Here is a 20,154-nt window from a genome sequence, read left to right on the forward strand (position 1 = left end):
CGGCTCGTGCTCAGAGCAGAAGACCGGACTGCGCAAGCGCGTCTAAAAAAGCAAGCTGCCAGCGAATTTAGACGGAACCATGGAGACGAGGATGCTAGCAACGGAGCAGGTAAGTGAATAACTTCTGTATGGCTCATATTTAATGCACGATGTATATTACAAAGTGCATTAATATGGCCATACACAAGTGTATAACCCCACTTGATTTCGCGAGACAACCCCTTTAGGGCAAAAAATAGGCTCGCCACTAAAGGGTTAATCATAAAACGTTAGATTTGTGGAAGTTCCATGAAAGTTATTATATTGAAAGGCAATTTCAATTCACAGCAGCACAAAAGAATTTGGGAATATAAATTTATAACAACTTTTGACACTTTCAACAGAAGCCTAAATTCTTCAAGAGGATTCATGCGTGACTGGGAAGTATGAGAGATCTATAGCACAGATAACACTGCTGACCTGGTAACCCCCTAACACTAATTCAGGGACCATAAAACCTTCACATCTTTATCAGTGACTATTAAAGGATGTTTATATTTCTGTTGTATTCTTTTAAGTGCAAATTAATCACATCCATGTCTGTGCCTTGTCATAAGTTTGTGTGTATAACTATGTATGTCTCCTCAGATCCATTTCATTTAAGCCTGAAGAAGAACCCTGCGTTGTCTGGGAAGCTCACATTAACATCATGTATTTTTGTTATCCATTAAAAGGTATCATATCAACAAGATTACTTGGTTTCTCTTGCTGGAAAAATCAGATTTTACTTTCAAAAGAATGTGTCAGAAAATGATATTTTATAAAACACATTTTTATGAACATATTTTTAAAGAATTTTTGGTGATTTTGTTTTTATTTTCATTGTCATGATCTTTATTTAGTCTTCACTCTGGCCACGAAGCCTAATAATAGTCTGACACTTCCTGATCTGTATAGGTGATCATTACAGCTCACCTCTTCCTCTTCCTGGACAACAGCCTCTTCACAGGTTACAGAGCATGCCCACAACAATCTCCAATACAAGTCAACATGTTCTTTCCTGTCCATTGTGTGAATGGCACTTGATTTTTGCTCTAAAGTAAAACTCTAAATGCTGGCATAAAGCATACATCTGCAGCAAAAGCAATATGGCAGCTAACATGGTCACTCACAGACAACAGAATAAAAATATCTTTAATCACAAAATCAAAACACATTAGAAACATGGAAAATGTTTCACTATATGATTTTTATTACAAAAACAAAATATAGCCAAAATGTTTTCTTTAATTTTCCATTTTATATATAGGTTCAATGTATTCTGTAGCATTCTACACAGACTATAATGACTGATATCCATCTTTCTAATTTCAAACATATACCTTGAGGAATTTTATAAGAAACCCAGCCGTGTTGTTGGCAACAGCTGCTCGCCGTCCCAAGCCTGGAAAAATGGGGAGGGGTGGGGAAAGCAATGGCAAGCTACTCCACTACCACTGTTAAAATACTTTATGGATCAAAACCATATGAGTCCAAATATGGTGCTGGAAGGTGGGCCCCCTAGGCTGGAAGGTACCGATCAAGGACAAAACTTGAATAACTTGGGCATTAATGATTCAGGCAGGTCAAAGCAATTTGGATGCAGGTCTACTGATGCAGCTCCAAGTGAAAGGTTTCATTTGCGTTTCTCAAAGATTCACAACTTTGGAACATGGAATGTTCGTGGCATGAACATGGGCAAATTGGAAATTCTAAAAAATGAAATGAAATGGCTCAACATTGACCTGCTGGGTATCAGCGAGCTTCACTGGACAGGCAATGTTTTTTTCAATAGCGATGATTACACTCTTTTCTACTTAGGCAATGACACCATCAGACGCAATGTAGTGGCATTCGTTGCAAAAAAGGCAGTCGCAAAAGCTGTCCATTGTTTCAATGCCATAAACAATAAGATCATATTTATACGCATCAATGGGAATCCTCGCTCGATCACAATTCTGCAAGTTTATGCGTCCACAACTGATGCAACAGATGAGGACATTGAAAAATTCTATGCCGATCTCCAGCAAGCAGTCAATCAGACCCTTGCCAAGGATATCACTCTTATAACAGAAATTTCAATACAAAAATCGGCTCTGGAGAAGACCTACCTGTCATTGGCAAATTCGGATTGGGTGAGTGGAATAATACAGGCGACCGTTGGGTCCAATGTTGCAGGGAAAACTGCCTATCCATCATGAACACATGGTTTGAGTACCCAAAACGCCTTCTCCTCCGAGCGCGGGCGGCGGGTGGCGAGGGGTAGTGGGGGGGGGGGGGGAGAGAAATCTCTCTCACTTTTCCCCCCACTTCCCTCTGCTCACCCCCGCCACCCCCCGCTGCTCCCTGAGCACGCTCGGAGGAGAAGGCAGTTACTCGAGATGAGCGAGGCTCACTCGAGTAACTCACCTTACTGAGCGTGCTCGCTTATCTCTAGTCACCAGCAATATGCTGTTTCAATGTAGACAACACCCCTTCATGATACGCAGTCGAAGTGAATAATTGATTTGAAGCGCTTGGCACCATCAGAAAAGACCCTGATGAATTATGGGAGGAAATCAAATCCATCACACAGAACACAGCTGAACAATTCATCCCTTTCAAAAAATCAGCAAAACGACCACAATGGATATCGGATGAAATCATCAGAATTGCCAACAAGCACCGAACAGCTAAAGCAGCAGGCACCATCATTGAATTCAGACAACTAAATTTCAAAGAAAAGTCAGATGAGACAAGGAGCACCACTGGAACGACCAATGTGTGAAACTGGAAGAAGCAAATGAGCAAGGCCACAACCGAGCTCTCTTTGCCCATGTGAAGCAGACCCAGGCACCGTTTGTACCATGCAAGGCAGCAACTATCAAAGACTGGGAGGGCAAATTATTATAAGAAGAAGATCAAATCAAGCGTAGGTGGCGAGAATACACAGCAGAGCTGTATGCAGGAAAACAGACAGACAACCCGTTGGATCAAGTACATCAAGTAGAATAAGAACTGGGCATTCTGAAGAAAGAAGTCACATGGGCCCTGAAACAACTACCAAACAGTAAAGCTCCGGGCATTGATCAAATACCAGCCAGAGTGCTCAAACCAGTGTCAGTCAAGATCTTAACCGACCTATGTCAAAAGATCTGGAGCTCCAAATCATGGCCCAATGACTGGACAAGATCTGTCTTCGGCACACTTCCAAAAAAAATGGTGCTGCTCAAGAATGTTCCAATTGCCACATCATCGCCCTCATACCTCATGCAAGCAAAATTCTTTTAAAAATTATACAAAAACGCATCATGACAATTGTTGAACGGGAACTGCCGGATGTTCTAGCTAGCTGTTGCAAAGGTCATTGCACCAGAGACCAAATTGCGAACCTGCGCGGGATCATGGAGAAGACCCAGGAGTACCAAAAGGACATGTACATGTGTTTCATTGACTACAGCAAGCCATTTGAAAAGTCTTGGAAGTGTCTGAAGCAAATGGCCGTTCCAGAACATATTAAACAGCTTGTAAGGTTGCTTTACAACAACCAAGAAGCAACAGTCAGGACAGCTTATGGAAACACGGATTGGTTAGGAATCAAGAAAGGCGTACGGCAAGGCTGCATTCTATCACCAGTCCTTTTCAATCTGTATGCAGAAACGATCATGAGGCGATCCAATCTGGACAAATCAGAAATCAGAGTCAAAATAGGTGCCAGAAATGTCAACAACTTTTGATATGCAAATGACAGCATCCTGCTTGCGGAAAGTGAAAGGGACCTTGAATACCTTATCCAACGAGTGCAAAAGAAAAGTGAACCCATGGGACTGTACCTCAACAGCAAGAAAATGAAAGTCATGACCACAGTAGGCAATGGTACAGTGAACATAAAAATTAACAACGAAGAAGTCGAGGCGGTCCAAGATTTCATCTTCCTTGGATCCAAAATAGATTGCAACAGGCAATCTGGACCTGAGATCAAGAGATGAATTATTCTTGGTAGGAATGCAATGCAAGGAATGCAAAAGATCTGGAAAGGCAAGGACATTAGCATTGCAATAAAAACCAGACTGGTCAGTGCAATCGTCTTTCCCATAATTACGTATGGTTGCTAAAGTTGGACTCTCAGGAAAACAGACAGAAGGAAAATTGATGCATTTGAACTATGGTGATGGAGGAGAATGCTACGGATACCTTGCAGTCCATGACAACAAACAAGGTAGTGTTAGATTGCGTCAAACCGAAAATATCATTAGAGGGCAAAATCATCAAACAGCAGTTTTTTTTTTGGCCACATAATGCGCGCTAACTCACTGGAAACAGTACTGATACTTGGCAAAGTCAGTGGAAAGAGAAGATAAGGATGACAAAGAACAAGATGGCTAGATACAATCAAGGCCACCACGAACATGTCAATCGACGAAATGAAAGACGCGGTGAAAGATAGGAATGCATGGAGAACATTGATCGATAGAGTGACCGAAGGTCGGATGTGACTGAAAGGATACTTAGCATCAATTTCATAAGAAGCCAAAAATGTATATGATACGTTCATGTAGGGCACAAGTACTGCACCTTTCATTGTCACCAACATATCAAATCAAGACATAATTAATGTCCCATTATAGGCATATATTATATCACCAGAATGTGGGAGCACAAGATAGGGTTAATAATAGTAACAGAAATACAGGTATGAGAACACTATCCTTAACCAACTTTAGTGTGGTAAACCCTGCTTAGAGGCAGAGCAATCACCCTGATAGGGGTGACCCCGCATCAGGAATCTATGGGACATAGTATATCTCTAGATGGAGTATAGCGAAGATGTTAAAAGTAAAAGAAAAGAGCAATGTATATAACACAGTATCTGGTAGAAGTAAATAAGTCCCACAAAGAATAAATAGTCACAGGTACTTAGCTAACAGGAGTTCATTGCTTCGCCAAAAAGCTCAGGCAGGAAAATAACCGACACATATGAGGAAGTGGGCCCAGAATAAATACACTTCCATTATGGGAGATTAGCCAGCTAGGAGAATCACCTTCCAGTTGGCCATCAGTCAATACACCACAGAAGATTTATTAGCACGGGTGTAAGGAAGGGTACATTATACATTGAGCCAGCCCATTTAGGGATTTCTGACAAATGACACCTCAGGTGTAGTCATATGGACTGGAGCTGATGTTGTGATGTCACCCCTACTTCCTGACTGCAGTTGACACATCAAAATAGTATATTTGTACATAATTAAGCAAAAAATATCATCACTGCTCCAAAAACATTCAAGCACAGTTCGGAAAGCAGATAGTGCTCACAGCAAAAGAAGTTCTCGGCTCTTTAAAAGACATTAAACTCAAACCAGGCAAAGTAGAAAAGTGAGTGGCATTCTTCAGCTACCCAAAACGTGTGGTTTCCATTAATCCAATAACATTATGAGCAGAGACACAGACCAGTGCAACAGATGAGAAAGGCGACAGCTGTTTCACATGCTCCTGCCCTTACTCAAGCTTTCCAATGTCATGGAGTTTGCTTTAAACCACTGTCCAAGCATTGTCACAGTTACATGTAAACAGTGTTCAATACATAAAAAGCATTAAAAATAATAGATACAATTATAAAAACACACTGAAAGTCTTATAATCATTTCAACTCAGTACACCTAAAGCATTAGTATAAATAATCCAACTAGTTTACCTTACATCTGTCTCCTATAGCTCTAGCACAACTTCCCCTCTCTAAACCAGCAAATTGTAGGCTACTCGAATTCCAATTATGCACTTCACGAATGTGTTGAATTAGTCTAGATGCACCAATCCCGGTATCTACAGAGTTAAAGTGTTCTTGTATGCTCTTGATCAGGCATCTGACCCCGGTAGCATTTACGTATGCTAACCTTTTTTTTTTACATACCATTCTTTGAGCTGAAATATATTTTTAATGCTGACAATCCGTACATAAGTCTTATTAGATTATTTCTGATATTCGTGGATGATATTTTTTAGGTTTGGACGGGTACAGAGGTGGAGTTGGATGATTTTGTTGTTTACCTGAATACTTCCAATGAATTAAACATGAAGTTTACTTCCAAGTTCGGCCATATGGAATTGGAGTTTTTTGACGTAAAGATCATAGTTCAGGATGGAAACATTTGTACTACAGGTTTCAGGAAGTCGACAGCTACAAATTCTTATTTACATTTTGAAAGTTACCATACACATTAGGTTAAGTCTGCAGTTCCTTATGGCCAATTTGTGCTTTTTCGAAGGATTCACAGCAAGAATACAGGTTTTGAAGAACAGGCTTTAGAACTTAAGCATCAACTCATGAGAAGAGGTTACCCGGTTAAAATCTTGATTGAAGCTTTGGAGAAAGTAAGAAAATTTAGTCAAGAAGATCTGTTGCGGAAGAAATGAAAGAGAAGTAGGAAGAGGAATAGTAGGGGTCAGCATTTCTTTTTCTCTTTTAAGTTTAGTTCATTGGCTGCAAAAATTAAATTGAGTATAAATGGAACTGGTCTATGGTAGAGAGAGATCCTATGTTTCTGAATAGAAAACAGTGCGTGTTTTTTAAGCGAGCAAAAATTTGAAGGATGTGTTGGTCAGAAGTGGATTTGTAGAAGGGCAAGATAAATGGTTAACTTTTTTGACAGCTAATTTCATATGCAGAAACTGCTCATTTTGTAAATGTAATTCTTAATTGAAGGCGGTCCATCTGGGAGGCGTAGTGCATGCTGTAAAGCAACTTATTAGTTTCAGAATGGATTATGTGGCCTATTCTATTTTTGTCCTTGTGGTCGTTTTTATATCGGGAAGACAGTCAAATGCCTGTTCAAAAAGATACAAGAACACTTTAACTCTGGAGGTATAGGTGTTGTTTAGAGATGAGCGGGCATACTCGCTAAGGCAAACTACTCGAGCGAGTAGTGCCTTATGCGAGTACCTGCCTGCTCGTCTCTAAAGATTTGGGTGGCGGCGGGGGGCGGGGAGCAGCGGGGGAGAGCGGGGAGGGGGAGATCTCTCTCTCACTCTCTCCCCCAGCTCCTCCCTGCTCACTCCCGCAACTCACCGCTCTCCCCTGCAGACACACGAGTCTTTAGAGATGAGCGGGCAGGTACTCGCATAAGGCACTACTCGCTCGAGTAGTTTGCCTTAGCGAGTATGTAACATAGTAACATAGTAACATAGTATGTAAGGCCGAATGAAGACAATGTCCATCTAGTCCAGCCTGTCTATCCTACTGTGTTGATCCAGAGGAAGGCAAAAAAACCCAGGGCCAGAAGCCAATTAGCCCTTTTGGGGGAAAAATTCCTTCCCGACTCCCTAATGGCAATCAGACTGTTCCCTGGATCAACCCCTAATAGTTCCTACCTGCCTATATACCAGGATTGACACGTAACCTAATATTTATATCCTGTAATATCCTTCTTCTCCAGAAAGACATCAAGTCCCCTTTTAAACTCCTCTATGGATTTTGCCATCACCACTTCCTCCGGTAGAGAGTTCCACAGTCTAACTGCTCTTACAGTAAAGAATCCCCTTCTATGTTGGTGATGAAACCTACTTTCCTCTAATCGTAGCGGATGTCCTCTTGCTACCGTCATGGTCCTGGGTGTAAACAGATCGCGGGAGAGATCCATGTGTTGTCCCCTCATGTACTTATACATGGTTATTTGGTCGCCTCTTAACCTTCTTTTTTCTAGAGTAAATAGTCCCAATTTGGATAGCCTCTCTGGGTATTCCAGTCCCGTCATTCCATGTATTAGTTTAGTTGCCCTTCTTTGAACCCCTTCAAGCACTGTGACATCTTTCCTGAGCACCGGTGACCAGAACTGTACGCAGTATTCCATGTGAGGCCTGACAAGTGCCTTATATAATGGAAGGATAATGTTCTCGTCCTTCGCCCCTACACCTCTTTTAATGCACCCCAAGACTTTATTTGCCTTTGCAGCAGCTGACTGGCATTGGTTACTCCAGTTTAGTCTATTATCCACTAATACCCCCAGATCCTTTTCCATATCACTTTTCCCTAGTGGTACCCCATTAAGTGAATATTTGTGACATCCGTTCCTCCTGCCCATGTGCATAGTCTTACATTTTTCAACATTGAACTTCATTTGCCATTTTTCTGCCCAAGCCCCCAGCTTATCCAGGTCTGTTTGTAGCCGCACATTGTCCTCCGTTGCACTAATTATATTGTATAATTTTGTGTCATCTGCAAATATTGATATTTTGCTGTGCAGCCCCTCTATCAGGTCATTGATAAATATGTTGAACAGAGTGGGGCCTAATACTGAACCCTGTGGCACCCCGCTAGCGACTGTGGTCCAATCAGAGTATGAGCCATTTATTACCACCCTCTGCTTTCTATCATTGAGCCAATTTTTTACCCACTTACACACGTTTTCGCACAGTCCGAGCTGCCTCATTTTGTATATTAGCCTATTATGTGGCACGGTGTCAAAGGCTTTAGAGAAGTCCAGATATACAAGATCAATAGATTCTCCCTGGTCCAGCTTAGAGCTTACTTCATCGTAGAAACTGATCAGATTTGTCTGACATGAGCGACCCTTCATGAATCCATGCCGGTGAGGAGTTATTCCCTTAATCTCCTTGAGGTACTCATCGATGGCGTCTCTCAGAATCCCCTCAAAAATTTTTCCCGTTACTGAAGTGAGACTTACTGGCCTGTAGTTACCAGGCTCACTTTTGCTCCCTTTTTTGTAAATTGGAACCACGTTGGCAATGCGCCAGTCCAATGGTACTACTCCGCTCTTGATAGTGTCTAGAAATATTAGGTATAGCGGCCTAGCTATCTCGTCACTTAGTTCCTTTAGTATCCTTGGGTGTAATCCATCTGGGCCCGGCGATTTATCAATTTTAGTTTTCTTTAAACGCTTCCGTACCTCCTCCTGCGTTAGGTATGAGATATTTTGTGAGGGGTTCGTTTTATTCCCCTGCATCTCGTGTGGCATTTCCTTTTCTTTGGTGAATACACTTGAGAAGAAACTGTTTAGTAGATTTGCTTTCCCTTCGTCATCATCAATGATTTCTCCTGCATTGTTTTTTAAAGGGCCAGCGCTCTCCCTGCAAATCCTTTTGCTGTTAATGTAGTTGAAAAATAGCTTCGGGTTGTTTTTGCTCTCTTTTGCGATCCGTCTTTCTGCTTCCTCATTGGCAGTTTTGATCGTATCTTTGCATATTTTGCTCGCTCATCTCTAGTGTTGTTGCATCTAGACTAATTCAACACATTTGCGAAAAGCATAATGGAAAACCAATTATCCTACAATTTGCTGGTTTATAGAGGGTGAGTTGTCCTAGAGCCGGAGAACACAGATGTAAGCTTCTTTTGGGAAGGGAAGCTGGGTGGATTATTTATACTAATGCTTTAGGTGCTCCGAGTTTAAATCTTCATAACAATCCCAGTGTATTTTTTATAATTGTATTTATTGTTTTTAATGCTTTATATGTATTGAACACTGTTTATATGTTATCATGGCAACATCTTGGAGAGCGATTTATAGCAAGCGCCATGACATTGGATCACATAGAAGGCTTGACTAAGCATGGGAGTATACGAAACAACTGTCACCATTTTCATCTGTTGCACTGGTCTATGTCTCTGCCCATAATGTTAATCGAAAAAAGGAAACCACAAGTTGGTGAACATAACCCGGTTTTCTCCTTTGCCTGGTATATTTGTACATGTTTTTTAACCCTTTCCAATCCACCGTCTGACGTCTGAAGACATTCTGATTGAAGGCTGTACAACTCCGATGCCGGAAGACATCCAGTAGGGTATTCTTACTGTATATTGCCAGTTGCTCTGTTGTTGGGGGCCTCTCTAACATGCCCCATAGCGCAGTACTGGCTCAAGCCAGCAGATGGTGCCATTGTATAATCACAGAAAGAGAAAGCCCCCTAGGAAACCCTGAATCCAAAATTGGATTGCAAAGGGTTAAAATGTAAGAGGAAACTAACAAAAGCACAAGGAGAACAGGGGAACTTAATGCAGATGTTGCCCCGGTTTGAATTTAAATCCTTGACTGTAAGTCAATATTACTAACCAATGAGCCACCATAAAAAGACTAGTGGCCAATGAAATGATGACTTTCTGTGGTATTGTTTCTGGGTATACAGACGTATTACAGACTATAAATTATAGATTTACTGTAAGTGCAATATTTTGCATGCTCAGGAGCCACCAATCTAGCGGTTTTGGTATAAAACCACACAAGCTATCAATTTTAAATTTTTGGCTGATCTTGCTGTTCTAGCATCTTCAAAGCATATAAATACAGTGTAGTTTAGTTTTGAAAGCAGGCCAGAAGAGTCGGAATCTCTGTGATGCCATAGTGAACATTTCTAAACCATTACCCACATACACTGGATTTCAGATTAATATTTTACCATGTTCCAACATTTCCAGCATGTGAAATGAGTAACTCTGGGCTATCTGCCATGGAATTCAGAAGTTTTTAATTTTTACACTGAATCATGGCTGTTTGCTGTATTTTGCTAGCGTGAGTAATATTTTGTAACTCGAGTGAGCCACAGTGACCCAAGCCGGTGCCCCGCTCAATGCCTTTGCTATTTATATTGCATTGTGTAAAACTTGGCTTTGCCAGCTGTTCAATCGGTTCAGTATGAAGTAGTTTATTATTGATGGATAAAATGTTCAAACATTTAAGGAAATGAAAGTCAGCCTTGCAATCTTAATTAATTAATTAATTAATGGCACCATAAATGCCAACATGCTTATTTCCCAGCACCTGCAAGCCAACGCAGGTTCCGTGCTTTCTCGGAATATTAATTTTTTTAACATCTTGCTAATTCTCGGGAAGCCTCTCCTGCAAACATATTAGTAAAGAGTAAATATTGAATTTAAAACAAAACTACCAGCTTCATCGTTCACTGTACACAGAGAAGGATTTGAAGCGGGATTTAGATTTCCATGGCTTCTAATTAAGTAGCGATAATCAGGCTTTCTGCTTAGGGTCACTTCCTGGGAGTGATTTCAGTTATTAAAATGCATGTTTGTGTTTGTTCTGCTTTATGCGCTCAAACAGATCTCTTTTAATATAGCAGTGAATATGCAAATGGGTGTTTCATTTTAGTGTGCAATTTATGGCAATCTTCTCTCATTTTCTGAAAGGGCAAGAGTGAGACCTTGTCATTCATTTTTTTTCGTTAAGCTAAACTAATTATGAGGCTCTTTCTCGTGGAACACTAAAAAGTGTGCGGCAAGCGACATAACAGGGAATGTGACAGATTTGGCTTGAATGTGAGAGCCTTGCATTTAGCTTCTCCCGTACATGAGGATGGCCTTCAGCGTTATTTGAATGTCAGCGCTGGTTGATAGATAATTTAAAAATTACATCAGTTAGATCTACATCTGAGGAAGTGACTGCTGGAAACCTTTTCAAATGGCTTTATCAAAAAATAAACACTGCTGATATATAACACATGTCTAATGTATTTGTCAGAAGAAGAATTTTAAGGAAAGGTAATATTTAAAGACGCCTTACATTCTTTAAAATTTCTACGTCCTATACCAAAAGGATTCGAACTCTTGTTTCAACGTAAGAGGTTGTGAGGGACCTACAATGTTCAAGTATAGTTGGATCTAATGGACTTTGAACTTTGATAGGTTTGGAATCATGTCAACATTAAAAAGGTATTCCTATCCTATACAGGGTGCAGTCAAAAAGACTGATCCAGTGCAATATCTCAATACTGGTGTCCTATATAGAGTTGAGCGAACATACTCTGCCGAGCTTGATGCTCGTTCGAGTGTTTGCGTACTCGATGGTGCTCATTACTCGAACGAGCATCAAATCGTGTTCGACCCGCCCCAGTTTTTGGCTCCTCCCCACTGTGACGTGGGTGTTTTGGCCCCTCCCCGCCGCGACGCACCGTGCGTCATTGGCAAATTTTCTATCTGGCAGGTGGGGGGGGGGGGGGGGGGGGGGAGAGAGAGAGAGAGAGTGAAAGAGAGAGAGAGAGAGAACGAACCAAGAAAAAAAAAAAAAAGCTGGGGACCTGGCGTCCCACATACAAAAATGCTCGATTCTCGATTGTAGTCAATGGGGTTAATTACTCGAGTAGAGCTCTCGAATTTTACGAAAAGCTCAACTCAAATAACATGGACCCCAGCATTTGGGTGCTCGCTCATCTCTAGTCCTATATTGACATAACAATAGTGTACTTGAATAGGAAGGCATGGATGAGCTACATGATGGTATGGCGCACAGAACCATAGAGGCTGTGGAACATGGATTTCAATTTTCTTTAGTGGCCCTGTAAGAAATAGACACTAAAACCCAATTGAAGAGTAGCATGGGAGAATCAGAAATCTGCTTTCCATGTCTTTCCAAGTCCCATGGAACCATTGCTATGACTGAAGTATGGAGAGTGTAGTTGAAGCAGCTTCCTTAGGCTAAGATAGGGGCAGATCATCCAGGAAGCCATCCACCATCATCTACAGGAGATTCAGGTACCGATCCGTATTGAGAGTCGCTGGCATGTATTGCAGGAGGCTACTTTGAGTACGCTTTCCTTATCTCAGTCATAGCAGCAATATTACAGGACTTAGACAGACTTGAAAAGTGGATTTCTATTTCACGCATGCTATTCGTTCACTTTGCAATTGGGTTTTACTCTATATTTCTTACACTGATCACAATACAAAATTGAAATCCATGATCCAGGGCCTCCAGTGGCCCATGCGCCATACCACTGTGTATCGCATCCATGCCCTCCTATTAAAATACGCTATTGTTATTGCAATATAGGACACCAATATCAAGAGTCTTTTTGACTGCACCCTGTATAACATTGTGCTAGGGTATGGGATAACATTGTGATTAGAAGGGGTCTGAATTCTGGGACTCTGGTCAATCCTAGGATTAAGAAAAGGCCAAGGCTTTTTTATATGTATCCCCACCATCAGATCATTCAGAGGTAGATAAATTGACTACTAATAGCTCATGATTTAAGCTCCAAATGGGGTTACCTTCTGTTGGACTCAATATTGAGACAGCCCCTCTTTTTTAAAATCTAAAAGGCATATTAACTATATGTAAAACTTTCCAATTGCCTGCAAAGGCCATGGCTAATCGGTGCTATAGGAAATACCTCATGGAAACCTAGACATAGATCAATATCCAGCAAAACATATATGGAGTTCCCTAGCCTGATAAGAAAATTGTCCACCTGTATGGGCAATTTCCAAAAACATAAGCTTCCAGGTGCCACCATCATGATCAAACTGTCAGTGAGGGTTCTCAGGTAACTCTAAAACGTAACTTTTAATTACAGTCTTACATAAAAAGGATTCTGTTTAGTCAAAGTCCTAGCTTACAGACACACAAACAAAAAATGTTAAAATGTCTAACCCCTAGCAACTTCTGGGGAAAGAACAGCCAATGAGCCACCCTTGAAAAAAGTGTATAGTTACACAGTATCGGGAAATCAGAAATTCCCGATACTTCTCAAGTTTAATAACGTATACAACTTGAGACAGAGTATTTAAGTTTGGCTTAATGGAACTAGCTAGATTGTTCCCATCATAGTGAACAGATAGTACAGCTATTCAATGAAGATGAATGCTGTCAATTTCATCAACAGGCCGTGGTTGTGTCTCTTGGTTGGGATGAGATACACTTTTTACGGCTAGTCGAAGAAGAAAAATTTTTTTAAAGCTGACAATCGTCAATCGTTATGGCTCAACATGGCGTTCTTATAAGCCAATGTATGGCCACAAAGTGCAGTGCATCAACTGCTGAAAAAATGCTTAACTGGGTTCGACGCGTTTCCGCTACGATAAACGCAGCCTCATCAGGAACCATCAATTATGGATCAATAAGTCAGCTATAAAGAGATCAGCGAAAACGAGACTCACCCCTCTTTAAATAGAAGGAAAGTGGACTGTTCTACCAATTAATGAGAACAAATAAGTCCGCTTCCTGACAGAAAATAAAACTGCAGGATTGAAGATTGAAAGGTAAGTCCCAAGATGGGGAGATACCCTGCATTCACTCAGAGGAGATAGACGATCCTATCACTAGGTTAGAAAAGATAAGCCCAGTTTCCCCCCAGAAAAGATTTTTCAGGAACAAAATAAAAAAATGACAGCAACCAGCCTCAGTGGTAGGCAGGTAGCTATCTGCCTACCACTGAGGCTGGTTGCTGCCATTTTTTTATTTTGTTCCTGAAAAATCTTTTCTGGGGGAAACTGGGCTTATCTTTTCTAACCTAGTGATAGGATCGTCTATCTCCTCTGAGTGAATGCAGGGTATCTCCCCACCTTGGGACTTACCTTTCAATCTTCAATCCTGCAGTTTTATTTTCTGTCAGGAAGCGGACTTATTTGTTCTCATTAATTGGTAGAACAGTCCACTTTCCTTCTATTTAAAGAGGGGTGAGTCTCGTTTTCGGGACTTACCGATCTCTTTATAGCTGACTTATTGATCCATAATTGATGGTTCCTGATGAGGCTGCGTTTATCGTAGCGGAAACGCGTCGAACCCAGTTAAGCATTTTTTCAGCAGTTGATGCACTGCACTTTGTGGCCATACATTGGCTTATAAGAACGCCATGTTGAGCCATAACGATTGACGATTGTCAGCTTTAAAATTTTTTTTCTTCTTCGACTAGCCGTAAAAAGTGTATCTCATCCCAACCAAGAGACACAACCACGACCTGTTGATGAAATTGACAGCATTCATCTTCATTGAATAGCTGTACTATCTGTTCACTATGATGGGAACAATCTAGCTAGTTCCATTGAGCCAAACTTAAATACTCTGTCTCAAGTTGTATACGTTATTAAACTTGAGAAGTATCGGGAATTTCTGATTTCCCGATACTGTGTAACTATACACTTTTTTCAAGGGTGGCTCATTGGCTGTTCTTTCCCCAGAAGTTGCTAGGGGTTAGACATTTTAACATTTTTTGTTTGTGTGTCTGTAAGCTAGGACTTTGACTAAACAGAATCCTTTTTATGTAAGACTGTAATTAAAAGTTACGTTTTAGAGTTACCTGAGAACCCTCACTGTGACGAAATAAAGAATTATCCAGGTGTTCCCCCTGCTACTGCGAATCATGATCAAACTGTGTTCAAACAAAGGCTGGATAAATATCTGTCTGGGATGATTTAGTAAATCCTGCACAGAGCATGGGGTTGGACCTGATGACCCTGGAGGTCCCTTCCAACTCTACCATTCTATGATTCTATGATTCTATGATCAGATAACTTTGGTAGTGAAACTATATTTGAGACTCAGTACATTTATATGTGCATAAACGTAATACAGACCTAAGCCAATGTAATTCAGCTCAAGAAGAAGAAAAAGGAAGAAAGAAACTGGAGAAGAAAACATTTAACATATCTAAAAAGGGACATTTTAGCTAAATGAATCAAGTGTTATAGTCTTTGGTGACACTTTGCTGTATGTTAGGAAATTGCATTATCAGCAAATCCCTTAGTAACTTCTACTACACTGAATAATAGAACATGACAAGCATCATATCTACCAGATGAACAGGCATAGAAAATGCTAATGGGCTAATATTATATGTTAAAGGAACATAAAAAATGAAGCAGAGGATGTAGGGTGAGGAATAAATGTGCAAGGGAAAACGTATGCAAATTGTGAGAGAAGAAAAAGAGATAATAATATCCCTTTACATGCGCAAATGAATCATATTTTTACTATTTGCTTGACTTAGTTGTCAAGAGGAGCCCATAATGACTTGTAGACAAATCCAAGGAAAACAATTCTCTGTTCTCTACCCTTCTGAACACTTTTATGATGTTTGTAAGTTAACAAGAAGAGGTTAACGGTGGCCATAAACATTAGATGTATATTGGCCAAAGTTACCAATATTGGTGGGTCTGGCCAATCATTTAATGTTTATGGAAGCCTCCTTACTCTCCCCTTATGGCAGATTTGGGAGGATATAAGGATCCTTTTGTTCTTGGGAGTATACCACTCTCAGCATTATCTGGCACCAGCTTTCTCCTCTCCATACATTCAGAAAATATGCCCATTTGCCTGTGTGCATTGTATATGGGTGTAGCGTGTGATAACTGTTGGTTGAATGAGCGTTTGAGAGACTGCTATCTAATGTGTATGGGTAGCCTAAGAGTAAAGTAACAAATGACTACAGGATCAGACTACTGGGTTCTTTGGTAGTCTGTTACCATGGAAACACATAGTTTTGCTTAGGAACTGTAGGCACGATACAGAAAAATGTTTATAATCAAGGCTATTTGCAAAGTTGCCTACTTTAAGTAAACTGAATCGAAGCAGTATAAAAATAGTCTTAAAAATGCAAATCAAAGTAAATAATTCTTCCTACTAACTTACTGAAATGATGACCGAGTTTATAAGGCATCCACAGCTTTCTACTCCTTATGTGTTCGGAAACGAATAAAGTATAGCATTTAGATACTGCCAGAACAAAAGCAATGCCAACACAATGTTAATGGGCATTTGAGTGTAAAAACACATGAAAGCTACTAACATCTAGATCCTGCTCCGAATGATGCAACTTAATGATTCGATGATAAATTCCCTAACATGATGTTTTGTATGTGATGATGTAAATATGTTCTCTGATTCCACCGCCAAGTATGAGTGTTCAGTGCTGATGAAGTGATGGGATGGCCATGACACATGACTTATGTATTGCTGACAAAATTATCAAATCATTTCAGTGAAGTCTGAGCTCTCTGGATGAGGGAATGCCCTTTAGGATGATCACTCAGAAAAGCTTAGAATATATTGGTATTTATCACAGTAATTGAGATGTCAAAAGGCAGCAGCAACCCAGGACTCTATACCCTGTATACATCCATGTACGTGTCAGCAACAGAATGGAGATAATGATCACATGGTCGTCCATCGTTTTTACACAATATATTTATTTTTTCAGTTTTACTGGTGCCTTTTATAGGTCTGAAGACTCTGATATTAAAGAATATTTCACGTACTATAAAAGGTACGGTAAAAACTACATTTGGAAATAAAAGTCTGTAAAATGCTGCCTTTTATGACGAGTTGTCTTTGAATACGAATCTATGAAAACAAATGATCATGCTGAGTGATAGTAACTAATGGCAGACATTACAGTACCTTGTTCTATTGTTCTCTGCAAGAGAAACCAAGTACTCTTGTAGATAGGATACCTTTTAATGGCTAACGAAAAGACAGGATGTTACAGCAAGTTTTTGAAAATAAGGAAGAACAATATCTCTGCATCACCACCTATTGGAAGATAGCATTTTTGAAAGTCAATGTTAGACTCTTTATACAAGCCTTGTAATAATGACTAAGCATTGAAAGCCAAGCCAGAATCCATACACAGACAGCTGTTTTGGAGTGTTTGCTCCTCATCAGGGTGCAGTAGGATTCTGCAAGAGGCCTGTGACATGGGTCAGCAACACTATCTTTTATCCTTAGGGAGAGCACCTAGAAGGTGAGTCAATGAGGAGACTTATAAGGCATTCATGCTCTTCTGGGTTAATATGCAAATAATGGAAATGAAACAATACCTCTGCAGCACCACCTATTGGAAGACAGCATTTCTGCAAGTCAATGTTAGACTCTTTATACAGGCCTTGTAACAATGACTGGTAATTGAAAGCCAAGCCAGAATCCTTACACAGACAGCTATTTCGGAGTGTTTGTCCCTCAACAGTTTAGTTTTTGAAACTACTTAGGTTTCTTCATCAGCCCTATAATAGGATATATCTGTAGAAACATTATCTTTGTGTTTTTTCAGCTATATCCTATGATAAACCTGATGAAGAAACCTAAGTAGTTTCAAAAGCTTGCTGTAACATAATTTCTTTTTGCCGTTAGCCGCTAAAAGGTATCCTATCCACAAGAATATTTTATTTCTCTTACTGAGAACAATACACATTTTGTTCGACTGACTAACACATTACCAAACTTTTTTCCTTAGTACCTCCTTGGTATCACTCAACTTTTTATAGACCCGAAATGGCATGTAAATCTACATTATTATGCAGAATTACATTTCCTGCTCTCCTAATCCTATTGATCTGCTTGTGAAAGTTTTAGCTTATATTGTTACGCTGGCATTTTATTCATGAGCCAGGAGGCTAGGAACGAACAGAGCTATAGGTTCCTCCCAGATAAGTGCTGTCACGGCATATAAAAAAACAATCCTTGACTGCAATCTATGGGGGCCTTCCAGAATAACTCTTTAAAATTTCTGCACCGGAGACCAGGGATTTTAAAATTTGCAACTTGTCGTTCCCAAATAGTTATTGACGAGAACTGTCTGGCACCTAGACAACACAAAGCACTTGAGTTCTAAATTTCAGAAATTTATGAGAACTTGAAGGTCACAAAAGTGTGAAAACCAGACTGATAAACGACTCCGGTATTGAAATATAATTACATTTGATCATATCCATCTCTTGTTTAGTTGATCAAGTATTTTCCGGTTACGCCGAGTTCCGCTGGTATGAGTTAGAGTAGAAATCAGAAATCTTAAATTAACAGGTTAAATTTATATTTATAGACCGGAGACACATTGGGATTCGGGAATCTCAGGTGATATCTGTTTCTTTGATGTAAGGTTGTGGCATGTGTCAGGCTCAGTGCTAATAAGGATTGTCAGTGTCTAAATATTTAGAAAACAGCGAGTCATTAATGGCTTCTCATTTACATCTTTATGTGTGCTAATTCAGCTTCTAACAGACAACTTAGTATTGGAATGTTGCGGTCTGCGCTCACATGCTGTTTTCATTACTCTTATTGATTTATTGGAAAGTACAACAGTTTCTTTGAAATGTTCAAAGCAGATTCCCTTGCCTTGGGGATATATGGAAATACTCTAATTCTCCATATATATGCATATGTGACTGTAGACGTCCAGGATGGCATTGTCTCTGCTATTCTATCTTTTTAAAATGACAAGAAAATATAAGGCGCAGGATAGATCCATCACTAAACAAACGAAAGATGAAAACCTTTCTCAATCTACATTTTTTTTCTGAGAAGCAGTTGGAACACGTCCCTGTAAACAACAATTTTGAACCATGCATATATCTACGCAGACAAATGGTTGACAGGAGGTGTTGTTAGGAATAGAATGGCATACACATCATTAGCTGGGTTATGAGACAAGATGCCTGGCAATTTTTTATTCCTCTTCTCTTTGTGCCGGGTTTGTGCTAACTCGGGGAATGATCTGTCAATTTGTAAACTTTAAATAAATATTTAAATAGTGACAATTAAACAGGGCTGTCTGGGGTACTGAGGCGTTACATGTCATTCACTAAACATGGTTTCCTAAGCAGAAGAATATATGTGCAGCAGACTTATAATATCTATTGTTATATATCTAAACTAGTATAGCCCATGTTTTCTGGTATATTGGTTTGCAAGAAAAAAAATACTCTTAACGCCAGATTACCGGGAAAATGGTGCGAGAACATCCAGTGCAGTCACCTTCTTGCTCATATTGTCTTTTCTCGGGAAAGGATTTTATTTTTTATAAACTTTTTATTTTGGATTTTCCTTATTTAAAGGGTTTTTCAATAAAAAAAAATAATTGGCTGCAGTGGAGGGACGAAATATATAGTAAAAACTAATACTTATATCTCTGCTGCCGCGCAACACCACCATCACCGTCCTGGCTGCAATGCCAATGTGGTTGTACATCCATATCATCACTGCAACCAATAAAAGACCAGACAGGGATGTCATCTGTGATGTTCCATAAACCTGTCAGGGGCTTCTACATTAGAAGCCCACATGCCAGGTTTGTGGGACGTCACCAGGACAAAAGACCTGGTGATGTCACCTATTAGATGCTATGGTGCCGAAGTTCCAAATCGGTGCTGCGGTGCCACAGAGAGTATATTGCTTTTATATAGTTTTGGAAACAAAAGCATGTCATTCTGCATTTGTTGACTACTCTTCACACATGGCAGATGATCGACTTTATGAATGGGATGAATGATTGTTAATAAGATCATTTGTTCCACTGAGCTGTCATTGTTTGGGTATACAGTTCCCTATTTACACAAGGAGATGTACAGTACAGATGACCAAAAAGCATTTTAATGAGCAGATCAGCAGACGAACAAGTGATTGCTCTTTCATTGGTTAATTTTTT

The sequence above is a fragment of the Eleutherodactylus coqui genome, chromosome 3 (assembly GCF_035609145.1).
Source record: "Eleutherodactylus coqui strain aEleCoq1 chromosome 3, aEleCoq1.hap1, whole genome shotgun sequence".
NCBI lineage: Eukaryota > Metazoa > Chordata > Amphibia > Anura > Eleutherodactylidae > Eleutherodactylus > Eleutherodactylus coqui.